Genomic DNA, 13,032 nt, shown 5'->3' on the forward strand with positions numbered 1-13,032 from the left:
GCTCCTTGAACTGCCAACCTTGCAGTTCAAACAGCTTTGCAGTCTGGTATATTAACCCACAGCACCACACCAGGACTCCTTTTAGTATATTATAAATGCTCCATGTGATTTTATAGTCGATTTGCAAGAGAAAGCAATTAAAAGATTGCTTAAACACACACACACACACACACACAAAACACAAAAATGAAAGGATAAAAGATGGAGTCCTGGTGTGGGGTCATAGAATAATCACTCAACCTCAAGGTCGGTTTGAACAGCAAGGTCAGCAGTTCAAACTTAACAGCTGCTCCTCAGAAACCCTATACAGGGTCACTATGAGTCAGAACCAACTTGATAACACTTAACAACAACAAGAACAAGAACCAAAAGACTATAAAGCGAATGATTAGAAAAATGAGTAAAGAAGATGTTGGGGGTCAATGAATGGGACATTCAGTGAACAAAATAGTAAGCAGTATCTAATCCTTCATCAAATCATGTAAAAATGAGAAATTAGCATTAGATTTGAAAATCAGAAAGTTATTTCCCCCCTAGGAACATCAACTTGTTTCGTTGGATGGAAAGAAGAGAAGTTAATCGCAATAAAATAATGATTGGGAACCTGGAAAGTTCTTTTTTGGGAGAGGGGGAAAATAGGAAATAATGCAATAATGTGATAAATACAGTGTAAACAAAACAACAACAGTCACTGTCATCAAGTAGATTCTACTCAGTTTTTGTTTTTTTTTTTAATGGTAAAGTCTAAGGTCAATTTTTATTTCTACAACAACAAAAAGGCAGTGAAACAATATAAAGTGCATCGAAAGGATACCTCTGAGTAAGCTTCACCTGGATGGTGGATTTCTGCAAAGGCTGTGAGTCCAAAGTCGGAGAAGGAAGGTCATCTTAGTTTCTGGGCGGGCCGGCTCCTAACAGGTCAGCAGGCACAACGCTACTTCCAGATCAATGCCGTCTAAACCGGGTCCCACCAGTTCTGAGCCTAGGAAGGACCAAGATGTGTCATGGAGGGTGTGGGAGTGAGGGACCACTAGTGGGGCTGCTGCTGCTGCTCAGAAGAGTTCCCATTCAGACAGAGCTTGATGACAGATGCGCGTGGGGTTTCCTATGGATGTTCTGGCTTTAGTTTCATCTGCAAAAAGTAGCTGAGCTTCCAAAAATGCCTGAGGTAAGGAGGGCTGACCTTGGGCCTGAGAAGCCTTTCTGGTCAAATCAGGATCGTCCAGATGCTAGGCCCACCCCTCACACACCACAGACCCGTTACCGTATGCTTCCTTCAGCAGGCTAATGCCAAAGCTGCGGGTGGGGTAAGCAGGTTAACCATCACACAGGCTGTGGGGTTTGCACATTTAATTAACATTAACATGGTAACATTAGCGCCATCTTTTACAAAGCGCTGGGCTTCCCTTTTTACAATTTTTTTTCCAGTAAGTGTGTGTTTGCTTGTTTTCATTTTTTTAAAGATGCTATTTATATACTGGAGTCGGGAGGATTGGAACCAACTCCCGCACCAGGCAGTGCAGCACGAGAGAAGAGCCAACCCAAATGCAAACGGTGTCTCTTCTCTTGTGCAAAGGAGGCTGGCCTGGATCAGGGGAAGTAAACAGTTGGAAACCATAAACTGAAGGCAAGAAAAGTGGACTTTGTGAGGGCAGGAGAAGACGGTGAGCCACCACCATTTTTCTTTGTAAACTCTTCAGCATTCTTAAAGAATTTGGCATGGTCTTTAGAGTATTCTTCAGCTAGCTCAACGTCAGTTCAGGCTGGGGGTCGTTAACCAGTGCTATGAGGAATTGGATTACTTGGTCAGTTTTGGTTGCTGGCTTCCAGTTTTCAGGCAGGCAAACCTGACCCTTTTCATTAATGTTTAGATGTTTTGCTTTAAATGTGATCTTCAGTGGTTTGAACGGGTACTCTGCTGGAAAGTTGATTTTGATTCTGAAGTTTCCCTTATCATATGGTGGTTTGTCAGGAACAGTAAGCCCTTGCCAAGTCAATAAATTAGCTTCATCCACCTGTATATTGTGGAAGTTTTTCATTCCACATTTTTGTGGATTTCGTCAAGCTCCTTCCTCACCTTCCTGCTGGCCGCCATCTTGGATCTTGTGCTGCTTCTGTCCAGAATCTTGACTGGTATTGACTGTATAAGACAGAGCAGAACTCCTTTAGATTTTTGAGATTGTAAATCGTTACTAGAGCTGATAGCCTCATTTCTTTCTGTGGAGCAACTTGACTTAGTGCTCCACTGAGCCCACAACACCACAAACTCTACTGTATGACGAGGGTGGGTTGTTGTTAACTGATGTTGACTGGGTTCTGACTCATAGTGACTCTCTATAGGGTTTCCAAGAAAGGATGAGTGAGCTTGAATCTCTGACCTTGCTATTCAAAGGACTTTTCAGTCCAGCGCATTAACCCAAGATCCATACCAGGACTCCTCATGAAGAGGTGTGTCGTTGTTACGTATGTGTCTTTGAGTCACCCGTAGCGACCCTCTATAGGTTTTCCGAGGAGCAGCTGGTAAGCTTGAGCCCCAATCTTGCTATTCAAACCTACACTGAAGTCCAACACATTAACCCACAGCGCCATACCAGGGCTCCATATGAAGAGATTTGTTGTTGTTTTTGTTATGTGCCGTGGAGTCGGTTCCGACTCATAGCGGCCCTGTACAGGGTTTCTGAGGCTGTAAATCTTTACGGGAGCAGAAAGCCTCGTCTTTCTCCTGCGGAACGGCTGGTAGTTTCAAACTGCTGACCCTGAGGTTCACAGGCCGATTTGTAACCACTAGGCTACCAGAGCTCCTCTGAAGAGGGTAAACCATAGTCATTTGAAAGGGAGGCAGAGAAAAAGGATTAATTTTCTTTGCATATTATTTATCTATTTTATTTTTTGTTTTATTATTTAATGGTTAGGATGGAAATGATTAGACAATGTTTATAGCATGGCAGGAAGGGGACAAAAGAAAGATAGTTTTGAGGAAATACTCTGGTTGCTTTAAAGGACATATGTGGCCTTACAACTTGTTGAACGTACAGTGCGTACTTGGGAAAGTCACCTCCAAAAGGAGAAAAGGCACTATTTATTATCCTGAGTGAGGCATGCTCACCTAGGTTAATAAAGCTGGAAAATTTAAGCACACATATAAAGAAATGTAGAGGTAGAGAGAAGTTCCCCCAAAAGCTGAACTTTGTCTTGGTAAAATTAAATGAAACACTTAAAAGCAATAGTTTTTGATAAATTAGTCATTTAATTTCCTAAAATGGTACTGAAACTCTTCTCACTTACGTGCCCCCAAAAGTTATGAAACTTTAAAAATATTGTCACAGATTTCAAATTCTGAAAACCAATTTTGGTTATTATATCACATTGAGATGAAAACTCAATAATTTAAAATTAAGTTAAAAAATTAAATTATATACATAGTTACCTTGGTGAGAAATATTTAAGATATTTTCAAATAAAAAATAATAAAATTCAAACTTCTTGGGTATAATCAATCATTTAAAAGTAACTTCTATCTTCTGTAAGACACTTTGGAGTCCTGGTGTGATGCTGTGGATTAATGTGCTGGACTGCAAGGTCGGTTTGAACCACAGATTGATGATTCAAGCTCAACAGTGGCTTCTCAGAAACCCTACACGGAGTAACTGTCCCTTGAAATTGACTTGAAGACAATTAACAACAACAACATAAGACACTTTAAGAGTTTCTGTAATTACTAGATAAATGTTTTAGTTCTCCTCTTTCCTTTTTTAAAGGCCTGATAGGCAGGGAGTGTGGGTGTAGTGTAATGTTTGTTGAAAAAAGTTAACAATTCATTGTACCAATATAAGATCAGTGCCTTAAGATATCTCTGCATATCTGTTGTAATTATAGGTGAATTTAGCTCTGCTTTGTGTCAGGCAGGTGTCAGAATGATGAAAGTATTTAGAGTTCTTCAAGTGATAAACTGGCCATTTTAAATATCTTTGCTGAATGTTATATCATATCTCAAAGGGCACTTGGTCCCCTGATAGAACTTAGAAATGTCAATGACTTCATTATATTTATATTCCTATAAATTAAGAAAGTCTCTTTTCAATATCTGCTATTTGATCTGCATGCTTGCTTAAATTATACATATTAATTTAAGTTTTTTTATGATGGTAGATGGTAGTTACCTTTATTATAATGATGCCGATGTTACTTTTTCGAGTTCAGGTGTGGTGATGTAGGTTAATGTGCTGGACTGCAAAGTTGGTTTGAACCACAAGGTTGGCAGTTCAAGCTCACCAGCCACTCCTCAGAAACCCATACAGGGTTGCTATTAACAACAACAACAATAATGTTACTTTTTGAGAAATGATTTTCATTTACAAAACAAATCAAAGCTTTATATTTTGCTGTATATTAATTTCTGTTAAAATTTGCTTTCAATTTGATTACCTTTGTGTCATAGGCATAGAAAATATTAACATCATTGAGATTTTTCTTCATCCTTTATTCTAATTGATTACAAAGATAACTCTGATTTTTAGTAGGTTTGTTACATTTATTCATTTCATGTTTTTTGCTATCAGCCAAACTAGATGCTCTTTACAACAACATTCCTTAAAGTGGCCCCTTTAATTCAATTTGTCAGTCATCTATGTCCTGATTAATGTTTACTAAATGCCAATTTTATTATGTTAGTTTCTCTTTGCATATAAGTAGTGAACAAAAAGCATAGTGGTTACTAGTCGGGCTGCCAACCTCAAGGTCAGCAGTAAGAAACTACCAGCTGTTCCACAGGAGAAAGATGAGGCGTTCTGCTCCCGTAATGATTTACAGCCTCTGAAACCCTGTGCAGGGTCACTATGAGTCAGAACCGACTCCACAGTACTTAATAACAACAACAACTTTACCATATCTTTTGAAATTTTTTATTAATCTATTTCTGCAATGATAAGATTTTCCCCAAAGGACTTCCTGAGTGGCACAAACAGTTTCAATGCTCTACTGTTAGTTTAAAAGTTAACACCTTGGAAAACAGATCTGTCAATTCCTTCAGAAAGATCAAAGTCTTAAAAATCCAATGGAACAATTCTATTCTACACACACAAAGTCCCCAGGAGTCAGAATCAACTTGACAGCAACTAACAATATCTTGCCAGTATTCTATATTAGCTCAAACGGATCTATTTTATCTATTAATTATCCCTCAGTAGACCTTGACTGACATGACCCTCCTTCTTCCTTTCTAATTTAGTATATATCCAGTCTTTTGGGTCTTTTCAAGTTTTACTGCCCTTAGTGAAAATCACAAATCTTATCCTGGTAATAATGGATACTGACCACTATCTTATTATATTATTTATCTTTTTATATGATTTTGCCTGCAAAAATATTTAAATCCCTTGAAGTTAGGATCTGTGGTTTGTTCGACATGCATACCTTAGCCTCTAGAAGAATGATTTGCAAAATGTATATGCTATTCTTGTTGTTGTGCTGTCAAGGCAATTCCAACTCATAGTGACCCTGTATAGAGTTTCCTTGGAGCAGCTGGTGGGATTGAACTGCTGACCTTGTGGTTTACAGTCCAGTGATGATTCTACAGCACCACACCAGTTCAAAAATGTATATAGTCAGTAAATGTTTGTCCATCTTGGTAAATAGTTTTAATTTATTCAACTCTACTTTAAATATGTATGTTGCAAGTTTTCCTTTGAAAATCATTGGCACAAGACAGATTCATTTGTCCACTTTTGAGTCTGAGTTTATAACATTTTCTGAACTTAAATAAGTGTCTTTTGTGAAGATACATAATGCACTTAAGACTTTCCAACTCCATCTCCAATTAGAAAATATATTCGACTGTTTTATAAGGAAGACAGTTATTTAATCGTTGTTGTTAAATGCTGTTAAGTCAGTTCCGACTCGTAGTGACTCTGTATAAGGTTTCCAAGGAGCACCTGGTGAGTTTGAACCATTGACTTTTCACTTCAAACCTTGAGGTCCAGTGCATTATCCTGCAGTGCCACATCAGAATGTTCATTATATTTAACCAATCCATGTAACTTAATGCCAATCAAGATAAGGTTTTGATTTGCAAATGCTTAAAAAAAATAAGACACAAAACTATGGTTTTTGTGAATACCACTTTATTTCCAAATCCTTTTCTAAATGTTTAATATATATATATATTTTAAATAAAGACACATGGCCATAGTCAGTTTCATTTCTTTGTGTCTAAATCAAAAGCTTGAAATGAAGGCATGATTAATTGGATAAATAAGAATTGTGTTGTACTTTTTCTATCCACAACTTTTTGTCATTAGGAAACCATTTTGTTTTCTTCTGACATTTGAATCTAAAATGATAGTTGTTTGTGGCTATAGATCAAGATGATCTCAAGACACTTTGAATGTTAAATAGCTAGAACAATAGGTAGACAAGACTTTACATTTTACTTATTCAAGTTTTTCAAAATATGTTTATGTTTTAACATATATGTAGACATCAATCTGAACAACTTTGTTGTTGTTAGGCACCATTGAGTTGGTACTGACACATAGCAACCCAATGTACAACAGAAGGAAACACTGCATGGTCTGTGCCAAACTCACAATCATTGCTACACCTGACACCATTGCTGCTGCCACTGTGTCAATCCTGTACCAATCTCACTGGGAGGCTTCCTCTTTTTTTTCCCAACCCTCTACTCTACCAAACTTGATATCCTTCTTCAGGGATTTGTCCCACATGACAATACGTCTGAAGTATGAGAGACGAAGTCTGACTATCCTGGCTTCCAAGGAGCACACTAGCTGTACTTCTGACACAAATCTGTTTGTTCTTTTGGCAGTCCATGGTACTTTTAGTGTTATCCTCCAACACCATAACTCCAATACATCAATTATTCTACTATCTTCCATATTCATTGTCCAACTTTGACATGTATATGACATTATTGAAAATGCCATGATGGCTTGGGTCAGGTGTACCTTAGTCCTCAATCTGACATCTTTGCTCTTCAGCTCTTTAAAAAGGTCCTGTGTAGCAGATTTGCCTAATACAATTTGTCCTTTGATTTCTTGACTGCTGCTTTCATGAATGTTGATGGTTTATACTAGCAAAATTAAGTCTTTGACAACTTCAATCTTTTCTCCATTTATGTGGATGGTGTTTTTTGGTTGAGTGGTGAGGATTTTTGTCTTCATTTACATTGATATGCAACCTATGTGGAAGGCTATGGTCTTTGACCTTCATTGGTGGACATATATACACAATAATGTTTTTGCCAGTGAGATATCAATTTTAGCTCTTCAGGTGTGTACTCCACCACTAGCACATACTTAATTTTAAATTTAGCAATTTTCTTTGCTAGCAAAGGAAAATCTAGCAATTTGCTTTGAAAATTTACATGAAGAATATATTCTGGATTAATGAGTGACCTAAAAGTTTGTTTTGAATATACAGTTAATAATATTAATATAAATTTACTAATTGATCTCATACTCAATTATTTTAATATGTTGTTATTGTTGTTAAGTGCTGTTGAGTTTGTTTCAAAACATAACGACCCTATAGGGTTTCTGAGGAGCAGTTGGTGAGTTTGAACCACCAACTTTGGGGGGCATTATCCTACATTTCCATACCAGGACTCCAAATTTAATATAGGCAATTTTTATTATTTATCACACTCATAACATTTCAAGGAATGGGAATTCTCAAGCACTATGCTCATGAAGAACCTATACATAGACCATGATATCAAAGAGTATAGCTTTCAATATGACTTGAACCTCAATGTAAATAAAGTGAAATCCTCCCAACTGGCCCAATAATAACAACATCATAAATAGAGAATATATTGAAGTTGTTAGAGATTTCATTGTACTAGTATTATCAGTTTAAGAGAAACTAATGTAATGTTGATATGAACCTTTAGTCCCAGGAATCTACATTTAAATATGGTGAAGTATTGAATTAGTATTAACGCATGTTTTAAGACAACACCAGTGGGGCAAAAATATAAGTACTTGAGTAACTAACTGAAAGGTGGGAAGTTAGAACCTGGGGAGAAATGGAAGAAAGACCTGATGACTTCCCAAAGAATATAGCCTTGAAAACTCCATGTATTTTGAATCTGAAATATATGGGGGTCAGTAGAGGCAAAATCAACTTGATGGTGACTATTTATTTTTTGTTTTTTTTTTAAGTTTTATTTGACTAATACAAATGTCTACTAATCAAACATAGATAATTCGTTGACAATATGGATAGAACAATCAGAGATTATATTTTAAATTTAGTATTACTTTAATTTTCTTTTGAAGATGGTATGTAGCCAGCCATAGGGAGACTATGTGAGAAAAGGCGATGAAAAAGCATTAAAAGGAAGTATGGACAACATTGTTAAGTATGAGTATTCTGAAACACTTAATTGTGCTCATCTGTGCATGGACCAAGAGGCAGATGTTGGAACAGAACATGAGAACACTGAATGGTTTAAAATTAAGAAAGGTGTGTGACAGGGTTGTATTCTTTCACAATACTTATTCAATCTGAATACTGCACAAATAATCCAAGAAACTGGGTTATATGAAGAAAAACATGGCTTCAGGATTGGAGGAAGACTCATTAACAACTTGCGAAATGCAGATGACATCCTTGCATGCTGAAAGTGAAGAGGACTTAAAATATTTACTGATGAAGATCAAAGAGCACAGCCTTCAGTATGGATTGCATCTCAATGTAAGGAAAACAAAAATCCTCACCACTGGACCAATAAACAATATACTTAACAACAGAGAAAAGATTGAAGTTGTCAAGGACTTCATTCTTCTTGGATCAACTGTCAACACTCAGAAAATAGCAGTCAAGAAATTAAACAATGTATTGCATTAGGCAAATCTTCTGTACAAGACCTTTTGAAAATGTTGAAGAGAAAAGATGTCAACTTGAGAACTAAGTAAGGTGCACCTGACCCAATCCATGGTATTATATATTTCAATAACCTCACATGCATGTGAAAGCTGGACAGTGAAGACTGTAGAAGAATTGATGCTTTTGAGTTATGGTGTTGGAGGAGAATATTGAAAGTGCCATGGGCTTCCAAAAGAACCAACATATTTGTGTTGGAAGAAGTGCAGCCAGAGTGCTCCTTGGAGACCAGGATGGCCAAACTTCGTCTCTGTCAGGAGGGACCAGTCAGGACATACTGTCAGGAGGGACCAGTCACTAGAGAAGGATATCATGTTTGGTAAGGTGGAGGGTCAGAGAAAAAGTGGAAGACCTCTAGCGAGATGGATTGGTAAAGTGGCAGAATCAATGGACTCAAGCGTGGCGACAATAGTGAGGTTGGCCCAGGATCGGGCAGTGTTTCATTCTGCTGTGTATAAGGTCACTATGAGTCGGTATCGACTCAATGACACCTAACAACAACATCAACAACAATAGAAAATAAAGTTCATATGTAAGTTTTCTTGAAATTTGAGCTTCCTTATCAATCAAATTAGAAGATTTTTGAAATAGAGTTAAAGATAATTTTCAGAGGTAGTTTGTAGGAGCCTAAAAGAAAACAACAACAAAAACAGGCATTAGAGGCACAATGAGAGTTCAGATTCATAAAAAGAAATATGGTGGCTGATGAAATTATATATATATCCTGGATTGAAATTAATGGGTGTATGAATTAAGGAAATTGTGTAGGATATAAACAAACTGAATACAAAACATATTTCATAAGTTACATAACCAAGATTGATGGGGGACCAAAAATGGACCAGTGAATAGTAAGTACATTTTAAATGAATGGGTTTAATCTACTAATAGATAGGCTTAATTCAAAGTATGCTATTCAACTGAATGTGAACAGTCATTTGGAAATTGCAGTATTAAATTTGGCAAAGGCCAGACTGAAAATCTGAAGAGAAAAGGGTATCAATGCCAGGAAATAGCATGATGCCTTAAAGGAGAGAGAAAAGGGGGAAAGAAAAGAGAATGGGGAATAAAACTATCATTTATCTTTTCTTTCAAACTTACAATCACTTTTCTGCCTACTTCACATCTATTTTTAGACATGCTCAAACCTTATTCCAATTTATAAAATCTCTACTTTCAAAGTGAGAATTTTAGATCTGAGTAACTGCTCTATCTTTTCAAACTCAAGCTTCTTACAAGAGCAATCTCAAATCTCTTGTGTTCTTCTAAATCTCAACAATTGTAATCAGCTTTTTGGTGACCCCATTTCACTTGAACTAAGTTTTTGTGGAAATTTGTTACTTCGGAAAAGAAAGGAAAATTTGTTTAATATGATTTCTCACTAGAATTGTTGGCATTGTTTATTCCACTGTTATTGTCCTGAAATTCTTTCAGATTTCTTCCTATTCTTTTTAACTTCCTCCATATGTAAGCACTGGACTGGGAACCACAAGTTTAACGGTTCAGGCCCACCAGCCAATCAAGGGAAAAAGATGAGGCTTTCTGCTCCCTCAAAAATTTTAAGCCTTGGAAACCCTGTTCAGGCACACTTTGAGTCGGGGAACTGACTAGATGACATTTAAAAACAACAGTAATGACTTAAAAAAATGTATTTCTCTTTAAAAATGTTAAAATTACTTTAACACTTGTTGAACACCCACCACAGTATGTTAAACATTTTATGAAATCTGGGAAAATTAAAATACAAAGAGGACCTAGGATTTATAGTCTAGGAGCCTGCCACTGCTCATCATAGACCTTCCTGGCAACCTGCAACCTCTTTTATGTTCTACCCTTTCGCACCCTCTCTACCCAGCCGGGGTATCTTAACATAGATAGGAGTGCACCCCCAAAAGGATCCAGTGTTGTGTCCACAAGGTACAATTTTTCCCATGGTACAAAGAGAAAGTAGTTGAAAGCCCCATCAGCTCCAAAAGTGGCTTCTTATGACATCTCACTCAGGAATTTAGCCCTAAATTTGACTCTCTGACTTGGGCGGAAGCCTTTATTCCTGCCTTATCTAACATGAGACAGCAGGTCTAGCCATACAGCCAAGTCATATTTGCACTCTGCAAAACCCCAAATTAAAAGGCAGGAACCAATGCCAACTACTATATTCAAGGACATAATTATTTTCAGAAGTAAGCTGTGCATATGCAGATACCTAACTGATCTTCAGAGATAAAAGTGGGAACAATCTTTTTTCCATTTATTTCTTAATCTCTGTCTGCTCACCTCCAAGGTGGTGACTAGAGGGGGCGTCCTGAGAGAATGGACACCCTACCCACTGCTGGAGATCTGCACAACAAGGGTTACTAGACTAGTCTGCTATTGTTTTTTTTGTTTTGTTTTTGCTTTTACTTTTGTTTCTGTTTTTTTTTCTGTCTTTTTGGTCTTACTTTTTTCCTGGTAGCGGAAGCTTTCTCTCCCTGTGCTATCCAAGAAGAGACAGCAATCGTGACCATATAGCCAAGTTACAAGCATACCCTATAATATCCCACCATACATATAGGATCCAATACCAGCTGCTACACATTACATAGATAGTCAATACTTGCTAAGATTTCTCGCAGTTGAGCAATAAGAGACGTGAAAAGGGAAGGCTATCTCCAGGTCACATGCACCGGGAGATACTCAGTAAGCTAAAACAGCAACAGACATTCATTTAATCATTGAAAACACATGTAACTATTGAAAATGCCCATGAAACAACAAACTATCTCAGCACATGGCCAGAAATAGAAAAGAGTAACTGAGGCAAATGAGTTGGATGTAGGCATAGACTTCCCATTAGAAGGAGAGCAGGCTTTGGATCAGCCTGAGAAGGGATTCAGGAGAATGACATTGAGACTCATCCAAAAGGTCCACAGAGGCATGGAGGAAGATAAGGAAGAAGTCATGAAAGTGCCACAGGAGCAGTCAAACAAGAGAGATATAGCATTGGAAACAATTCAAAACCTGCAAAAAGAGCTCCAAACAATTAATAATAAAATATCAGAACTGGGCAATATACTGAAAGGGCAAAGGCGTAGAATTGAAGAGATTGAAGCCAGAACCAGTGATCTGGAAGACAAATCTCTCAGTACTGTTAAGATAGAAGAGCAAGCAGAAAACAGGATAAAAAAAAAATATATATATATAAAGAGTCTAAGATTCATTCTGCATGACATGAAGAGGAATAACTAAAGAATTATTAACATTCTGTAACAGAAAAAATCACAGAAGTCCACAGAGGAGATAGTTGAGGAGCTACTGAAATAAAATTTCCCTAACATATTGAAGGATAAGAAGATAAGCATTCAAGAAGCTTAATGAACCCCAGGAAGGATAGAACCCAAAAGACATATAATAATCAAGCTCTCCAAAATCATACACAAGCAGCCACAGAAAGGAAAAGTGTTACTTACAAAGGCAAGCAAATCAGATTAAGCTCTGATCTCTCAGCAGAAACCATGTAGACAAGAAGGCAATGGGGAGACATGTGTAAAATCCTAAAAGAAAACAACTGGACAGCAAAGCCGTCAATCAAAATACTAAGGTGCAATCAAAACATTCCAGGATAAACAGAAGCTAAGAGATTACATAAAACCATAGGTGGAATCCTGAACCCCATCCAAAATCTTCTGAGGTGGGAAATTTCCACTTGAAAGGACAAACAGACCAGTCTGGTGCAGCTAGAAGAACAGAAGATACTTCTTGACAGAAAAGACTGACAGGAAAAATACAAAACAATATAGGCAGTCCAACTGATCACTACAAGAACAAGCAAGTTGCTCGCCCAGGAGACATCAAGTCAAGTAGTTGGGTCCCCTCAGGGCAAACATCCTTCCAAGACTAAGAGTCAATGGGAATACATGCTCTGATTGGTGACCACGTTTGTCACCGATAAGGGAAGTGAGGGAAAAACAGCAATGAAGCTGTGAGCTAAGCCCTACAATGTTCAATAGACACTTGTGAACCCAGGTGGAGACCTGGTTGGCCAGCAGTGTGGCAAGACCTGGGGAGTCTTGGGACCAGAGTCGGTGACATAGCCACAGAGGACTAGAGTAGAGAATGAAGCATCTAGCTGATAAGAAGAGAGGGCATATG

At 37.6% G+C, this 13,032-nt stretch overlaps 1 protein-coding gene and 1 pseudogene across 2 annotated transcripts in view; one reads left to right on the forward strand and one right to left on the reverse strand.

Moving 5' to 3' along the window:
* The window catches only part of NCAM2 (neural cell adhesion molecule 2), an 834,023-nt gene that overhangs the window by 409,124 nt on the left and 411,867 nt on the right, over positions 1-13,032 (forward strand). The window lies entirely within an intron of this gene.
* LOC102827615 lies at positions 1,591-2,095 on the reverse strand (annotated as a pseudogene).

This window comes from Chrysochloris asiatica, unplaced genomic scaffold (genome assembly GCF_000296735.1).
Source record: "Chrysochloris asiatica unplaced genomic scaffold, ChrAsi1.0 scaffold00351, whole genome shotgun sequence".
NCBI lineage: Eukaryota > Metazoa > Chordata > Mammalia > Afrosoricida > Chrysochloridae > Chrysochloris > Chrysochloris asiatica.